This window comes from Sminthopsis crassicaudata, chromosome 5 (assembly GCF_048593235.1).
Source record: "Sminthopsis crassicaudata isolate SCR6 chromosome 5, ASM4859323v1, whole genome shotgun sequence".
Taxonomy (NCBI): domain Eukaryota; kingdom Metazoa; phylum Chordata; class Mammalia; order Dasyuromorphia; family Dasyuridae; genus Sminthopsis; species Sminthopsis crassicaudata.
In genome coordinates this window covers 168,966,262-168,974,898 of record NC_133621.1, presented here as the reverse complement: position 1 = coordinate 168,974,898, position 8,637 = coordinate 168,966,262, and the positions used below count along the sequence as shown (strand labels likewise).

The window sequence follows — 8,637 nt, the reverse complement described above, 5'->3', positions numbered from 1 at the left end:
CCTCTCTAATTAAAGAATTAGGTATCAAAGGAATTACTTCCCTCCCCCTCTAATTTAAATCAGGCAAGACAATTTTCAACTGCAAACAGAACTTAGAAATTATTGAGTTCAAGCCCAGACAAGGAAACTGAGGTTCACGGGTGAACCAGAAAGGGTCAGAGGATCATAAATTTAGAAATGGAAGGATCAAGGATTTTAGAAATTATCTTGTCCAGTCCTCTTATTTTAAAGATAAGGAATCCATGGCCAGAGTATTTAAGAGATTTCCCCATCTGTCGAAGATGTCTTTGGACTCCAAGTCCAGTACTGCCCATCGTATCACACAGTATCCCAGAGTTAGCAGCATGCTCTTAGTTTCACAGCTAGGTAAGGGCTGAGTTGGGATGAGGATCCAGAAGGTTTTCTGCCTCCCACTAGCTCTCTGCTTTTTTTTTTTTTTTTTTTTTTTTTTTTTTTTTCCTGTAGAATACTTGATCTTTTAGCTCAAAGTCAGAAAGGACTGGAGTGAACTGGGGGAGCCAGCTGGGGCGGGTTTGCTCTCCACCCTTTCCATTTAATCAAGATAAGTGAGGAGACCTTTTCAGTTGCAAAGACTGCTTCTAGCCTCTGGTCTCACACTCTCCAGCTGATTAGGAGTAGATTTGAAAGGGTGCATAGCTGAGATATGGTAGTTAAAGTCCTTGCTCTTAGCTTCTCTTCCCTCCAGCCAATCTTTAAGAGAAAGGAAAATTTTACTCTGGAGGCTGGTAAAATAATTAGAATTTAAAACTTGTTTATTTGCTGAAAATGGAATTCTAAAGCCCCGTTTTATTGCTGCATTGTCCTAGGGCTAATATTCTAGACATTTTGCTATTGTGCAGTTGGGTCTGACTCTTTATGACCCCATTTAAGTTTCTTTTTCTTTTCTTTTTTTAAAATTTATTTTTTGGCAAAGATACTGGAGTAGTTTGTCATTTCTTTCTTCAGCTCATTTTACAGAAGAGGAAACTGAGGAAAATGGTGGTAAGTGATTTGTCCAGGATCTGAGGTCAGATTTCAACTTGGGACTTCCTGACTCCATGCCTGGATTTTTATCCACTGTTACACCTTCACCTTACTACCCAGAAATGTCTAGGGTCAAAGGTTAAAAAAAAATGTCTGCATACCATATCAGTAATAAAAAAGAAATTAAATTTTAGAAATTTTGATACATCTTTTTCAGTTTTCTTTTGTTTGTGGCCTCCTGATTTTCATCCATTAATGTTCTTGGATTTAACTGTGTCTCTTACCAGATTTTCTTGGTTTTCCTTCTGTAGCTTCCCACTCTTTTAGGAGACCACATACATGGTTCATAATTTTCCAACATCCTCTTTTGTAAAATTTTACAAAGGGGGTTATATCTTAAATTGATATTGTCTATGTCATACTTCTCTGTTTGGCAAAGAAATCAAGAGTTTGCTAGCTAATCTCTAGTTTTGGTGTCCTTTTTGTGGCAAATTATTTTTTTTTTTTCATTTGTTTAATTTCCTCAAGAGATAGTGATCGTGTGGGTGGATATCTATCCTTTCATCCATTTCTCATTTTCTGATGTCAAGAGCTTGTTTCATTAAGTCAGGTCATAGTTGCTTCAATGTGTACAATGATGTGTTATTTTTAATCACTTCAAGATATTTAGTATTGATTTTGATCTTTCCTTTAATCAGAACATGATCTCTTTGCACACAGATGGTTCATTAGGAAAAAATTTTCACATTGGTTATCAATTATTTTCTTTCTGTTAAAAATATAATCAACTTATTTTTTGAGATTTTTGTTATTTGTCATCTCTAGTTTTTCCAGATTCTCTTGAAGAAAGTATTCACGATAATACAATCTTGATATATCTGTATAGGCTATAGACCTTTGGCTTAGCTTATTTATTTATTTTTTTTACATATGCATGATGTTTTCTAACACTATTCTCCAACCTCCCCTCTGTTTACCTCTGTGTTCTAAGCTATGTGTTTGATTTTTTTTTTTTTTTTTTTTTTTTTTTTTTTTTTTTTTAAGCTTAGCTTTGTACCTTTAAGGAAGAATGGTAAGCTTGGAGGAGCAGCTGTGCATAGGAACCTTTGTCTGCTACTTAGTGCTGCAGACAATAAGGATATTTTAAAAAAAGTGTGCAAACAGCAGGAAATGAAGTGAAAATTGTGGAAATTCTATACTTTAACAACACAGAAAATGAAATGGATCTGGAGAGAGGCATAAGTTTCAACAATATAAGCAGAATTTCATTGTTAAATTATTTTTACAATTAAACCAACATCTGTGCAACTTCTCTAGTTTCTTGGTACATATTAATATGTTTTTCAGTTATTTGTAAGATTAGCATAGTAGCTGAAGTAGTCATCATAACCTTAGCTCAAAGTAGATGTATGATTTTGTTTTAGGATAATGTGACCTACGTAAAAAAAATTTTTTTTTTTTAAATAGACTTATAATGAGATAATAGGATCAAAGAAAATCTAGGTGAGAACTGGAAGCACAATTCACTGTGCTGAAATATTTGTATTTAAAAATTTCAGTGTCTGTGATATAAATTTCATGCTTCATGATTTTTAGGATTACACAATCTCATTTACAACATGGTCTGAATCACAGTATGCTCTATTTCTATTCTTATACTTTTTGTCTTGGTCCAGACCTGTCATTTCATCTGTGGACAATTTGGAAACTTCCTTTACCAACTTGCCTGTATTTATAGTCTTAGAGAGATGCCTGAGGCACCAAGAGATTGGATGACTTGTTGGTGGTCACACACCTACTTTTTAGGATTATAAAATTATATAGGATGATTGAGCTGAAGCTGGAGGTACCTTGGAAGTTGTCTAAACCAAACCCCTCATTTTTACAAATGACTAAACTGAGTCCCAGGGGGGTTAAGTGACTTATACAAAGTGATACATAAGAGGCAGGAACTAAAACCAGGTCCTTTGACTCCAGTCAGGATTTCCACTGTTCCATCTAAGTCAGAAGCAGAACTTGAGTCTAGGTTTTCCTGACTCCAGAAAAATTATTATGAGATCAATTAGTTATAAATAAGATCAATTATTATAAGAAGACTATTTTTTCAACTTATTTCTAAACTCATATCACAAGAATTGAAGATAGCCAATTTCATCCCCTACTTGCTAAGCTTCTAGTTAATAAACACTTGCTTTTCTAGGCTAATAGCTTCTTTTGAGTTTTATTTCATATGATGATAACTTAAATAATTTGGTTATAATTTAATGTATTAAAATACAAATGAATTCTATTAGAACATGCTAGGGGACAGGACTAATAACTATCTTATAAGCTAACTTTTATATTAAGCTTTTATTGCATAAAGTGATGTTTTAGGGGGTCATGATTTTATAAAATGCAGTCTTTCCCTCTCCCTCTCCCTCTCCCTCTCCCTCTCCCTCTCCCTCTCCCTCTCCTTCTCCTTTTCCCTCTTCCTCTTCCTAACATCTTTTGGGAAGATTAATTCTCACAAGTAGGGAAATTAAATTGGCTATCTTCAATTCTTGTGATTTCAGTTTAGGAATAGCCAGAAAAATAAATTTGCTTTCTTGTAATATTTCATCTGTATTGTCTTTAGAATCATAGAATGTTAAATTTGGAATAAGATTTTAGGGATAATTTTGTTCACTATCCTAATTTTATACATGGGGAAACTGAAACTGGGAGTGATTGTTATTGACTGGTCTCCCCACTAAGAAGTTGAGACAGATATCCAGGACTCATTGTTCTTACTATTTCACTAATAGCCATACTTTCACTAAATGGTTTTTATTAAATAATAAAATTCTAGATTCAGAATTGGAAAAAATGTTATGCATAATAAATGCAACTCCACTATTTTACAGATGAGAAAATTGAGATTCAAAAGGGAAGTTATTTGTTAATAGATACATGGGTATTAATGCCTTGACCAGCATTTGAGACCAAGTCCTGGATTCCATATCCAGCTCTCTTTAATTTATGAATTGTTTAAAAAAATTATTTTTGATTGGATTTCTTATTTACTCAAAAAGATACAATAATGTTGACTTTCTGAGAAAAAACACCTGGTAAGAATTGAAGATTTTGGCAGACCACTGCTCTAGATGGATCATGATTGCCACTAAGAAATATCCTAATTGCAACACAATATCCCAGAATTCAATCCATGTTTCCTAGCTTAAATATTTTATTATAAGATATTTTGATATGGAATATAAAACTTACAAAGAGCAGAAATTCTAGGAAACACATATGTAAGAAATGCCATGGCTATATGTGGCTCTCATTTGTCTCAAGGCAATTCTTTTGGAAGTATGGCACTGTTCACTGATAATAGAAGATTTTGATCCTATAAAAAAGACCAAAATATATTTTAGGTTAGATAATAATTACATAAGATCTCTTTAATGAGAAAATTTTATGATCATCTGATTTATAATAAAATTTTCATCATATGTTAATAAAGTATGAAATAAAGAATTATACAACATATTCCTCAGTCCTATACAACAGTTCCTTCTTGGTGACTGAAAAAGAGGTCAAAGGATACTAAGATATATGGTTTATAAAGTGACCATAACATAAACTTAGTTGTTGATAGTCTAAATGGCAGTAGCATGGTACAGTGGAATGTGCATAGTACTATGGAAATAGCATTGAGTATGGAGTCAAAAGATCTGAATTCAAATCCTCTTTGTAATACTATTTGAATTTTCTTAAGTTACACTTGCTGAGCCCTAATTTTTTTTCCCTTCACATGCAAAATGACATAGTTGAATTAGATGGTTTCTTCCAAATCTTGCTTTATCATCATATGTGTAATTCTTAATAAGTAAGTAGATATAATATTGGATGAATTGAATCACATCAGTCTTGATATTAATCATCAATAAAGTGAGAAAAATAGAAATTGTAGCTACAAATGTACAAAGGAAATTCCTATTAAAGGCAACATAATTCAAAGGGGACTCGGGGATAGATTTTCAAGATTTTTGTAGCTCTTGGTACCAGAAACAGGTAACTAAGAAAATATCAATAATTAATAACCCATATGTCTAATTTGCTGTCTTTGCAAAATCTTTATGATAATCAAGTACATAAGAATTGAAAGTATTTTTGAAGAAGGTTTGAGAAGAGAATAGGCAAGTATTCACATAAAATATTTTATAGCAGACGTTTTTAGTTAGTTTCACTGAAGAAAGTACAAGATTTCTCTGTGCTTATTGTTTTTTGATTATATTAAAAGCATTTGTAGCACAGGCTCTTTGGGTTCATTCTCCCAACTCATACAGACTAATAGGTTGTATATCCAGTGAGTCATTAATACTTCTCTCCTCAGAATTCTAGGTGTAACCCTGAAAGGTTGTGGCTTCTAATACCATCATTTGCAAACCTTCATTAGTATGCTCCCCAATGACATTTGATCAATAAACAATTTCTTAATGTCAATAAACCAATTAGTACAAATTAGCTTTTATAAAGGGATATTTATTGAAAATGAATAACAAGTCCTAAACTAAAACTCTAAACTTAGAAGTGCAATCTCTCCTCTGTATGTCCATTCTGAGCCTAGGTAGGGGTCACTCAAACCTAAAGTATTTGTTTAAAAAAACACCCTCCTCTCCAAACCAAAACACATAATGACCAGGTGAGGTACCACTGGAGGGAAAGCAAATCTATTCAAACTTTCTTCTTATTTTATTTCATTTATTTATTTTTATTAAAGCTTTTTATTTACAAAATATATGCATGGGTAATTTTTCAACATTGATCCTTGCAAAGCTTTCTGTTCCAAATTATCCCTTCCTTTTCCCACCTCCCTCTTTAAATGGCAGGTAGTCCAATACATGTTAAAATGTTAAAAAATATGTTAAATCCAATATATACATACATATTTATATCTTGCTGCACAAGAAAAATCAGATCAAGAAGGAAAAAAAAAACTGAGAAAACAAAATGCAATCAAACAACAACGGAAAGAATGAGAATGCTATGTTGTGTTCCACGCTCAGTTCTCACAGCCCTATTTCTGGGTGTAGATGGCTCTTTTCATCACTGAACAATTGGGATTGGTTTGAATCATCTCATTGTTGAATAGAGCCACATCCAACAATGATTATTGTGTAATCTTGTTGCCATGTACAATGATCTCCTGGTTCTGTTCATTTCACTCAGCATCAGTTCATGTAAGTCTCTCCAAGTCTCTCTGAAGTCATCCTGCTGGTAGTTTCTTATAGAACTATAATATTCCATAACATTCATGTACCATAATTTATTCAGCCATTCTCCAGCTCATTCTCCAAAATGAGAGGAAGGGCCCTACCATGTCTAAAAACCAAACTTCACATAGATGAGGAAAAGACAGGATATATTTAACATTCTCTGGATTGCAAGGAGAAAAAGTTTAAGAAGCTCTGCTCTAAAAGACTAGGTCTTCTCCCAAAATACACTTCATTCAAGAGAGCAAGGTATTAACTTAAAGGATCTCCTTAAAAACTTACCTTCCAAGCATATGCCAAAATAATTCAAGATTCCTTGAAAGATATATCAACAGAAATAACTATGGTTATTTAATATCAAAAGAAGCATGAAGCAATTTGTATTCACTAAAAGTGGTTGCCACTACCACAGAGCTTAGCTATGGCAAAATCTAAAAGGAAGAGGTATTCTTTTTAAATGAAGAGGTTTTCCACATGTTTCTGTTTAACAGAGAAGAGGGAACAAATATTTATTAAGCACTAGTATATTCCAGGCATTGTGCAAAGTGCTTTACAAATAATAGATGTCATTATAGATTATATTGTACTGATTGTATCTATCTCTAGAGTATTTCGTCTCCTGTATGAGATCAATAATCACTCAAAAGAGTAAATTCTCTCCTTATAGGAAAAACAAAATGGATAAATACTGCCTGTTGTTCAGATTATAACAGGTGGTTTCATGCAGGAACAACCAATGGAATTAGTCCATCAGTACATAGTCTTTGGAAAATGCAGTGACTGGACAATGGCCTGGACTTAGAATTCATCAGGAGGTGGGGTGGGAACTTTGGAAGACTGGGCAAAACTTTTTAATGAGCCTAAGCTCCTCTATGAAACAGAGACATCTTTTTAAGATTCATATTCTTCCAGGGATTCTATATGGAAATTAGTTGTATTTTAGTCTTCAAAGAATTAAGTTTAATATTACTTGATAGATAGTGGAGAGACTTGTGATAGGTATGAGTAGGCTGTGATTTATTAACAGTGAGAGGCCTATATACTTCCTTAGTATTCATGCACTATAAAGAGATTTAAAAGAAAGACCAATGTTCAGTTGGGGGTTTACCAGGTCAAGCATTTATGGAAGCACCTTGACAAGAGTTGCACAGGATGATAAGGTATAGATGAGTTGCAAGTTGCCTCAATGAAGAGAATACTTCTATTGATAAGATCACATTTTGAAGTACTGAAGAAGCAAAAACAAATTACTAACATATTAATTTTAATGCATTTTAAATTTAAAACTTAAATACAAAATAGAAGAAAAGAAAAAATTGTCATGTGCTCAGAACATGAGAGATTCAAAATATGATACAATAAATTTCTATTTCAAAAAAACATGTATAATAAATCCTACATATTGTATTCAGAGCTGTCCATCTTTTCTTTGCTTCCTTGTGTGTTTTCTTTTGTTCTCTGCTGTGTACTTTTTACTTTATGGTTTTTCTCCTTTCCTCTCCTCCCAACCCCCCAATTAGCCTATAATTAAGCATGTTTATATTTATGTATGTATACATGCATATGTATATATACACATAAACATGTATATATGGATTCTGTATAATCATACACATATGCGATCACATACATGTATTAAGGTTATAATATGCTTGTTTGGCCTCTGTTTCTCTGATGGTGTATAACATCATCCTTCTTAGGTTCAAGTCTTCCCATATTCTAAATATTAAATTTTAAAGTTCTATTTTAAAGACCTCAGAATAATTTTAATACTTATATATCAAAATATCCTTGAGGAAAAAAACCCAAGTCTCTCATTAATTGATTCATGATCTTATTGTTGTTAACATTACTAAAGTACCTACATTTATTTAAGTTCCTATGTAGGTTTCATTTAAGGTTCTAAATAATCCAATGAAGTATATAGTTTAGGCAGCTAGATGGTTCAGTTGATAGAGTGCTGAGCCTGGAATGAGGAAGTCTTGAGTATAAATCCAATTACAGATACTGGTTGTCTAACTCTGGGTAAGTCAGTTAACAAGTCTGTGGGACTTTCTTTAGCTGACAAAGGGGGATAATAATAGCAGCTACCTCCTAGGATTATTGTGAGGCTTAAATGAGATAATGATTATAAAGTGTTTTGAAAACCTTTAAGTGTTTCATACATGCCAGTCTTTCCTATTATAAATATTTCTATTTTATCAAACAAGGACTTCAAGTCCAGACCAGTCAATTGCCCTGACTATAGTTAAAAAAATTAGTAAGTGACAAGACTGAGACTTAAATCCAAAGTAGACTGACTTCAAGTCTAATTATCTCTCTATATTATGCTGCCTCTTTGTTATATCAGTTTTTTTTTTTCTGTGAAGACATATGGTTATACACACATGTATATATGTATAAATGTAAATAT

General features: G+C 32.8%; 1 long non-coding RNA gene across 1 annotated transcript in view; it reads left to right on the top strand.

Moving 5' to 3' along the window:
• Nucleotides 1-598: 598 nt before the first annotated feature.
• LOC141542537 (uncharacterized) overlaps nt 599-8,637 on the top strand; it is a 220,607-nt gene continuing 212,568 nt past the window's right edge. The window contains exon 1 of the long non-coding RNA XR_012482191.1: nt 599-1,002. This is a non-coding gene — a long non-coding RNA (uncharacterized LOC141542537). The remainder of the gene's footprint in view (nt 1,003-8,637) is intronic.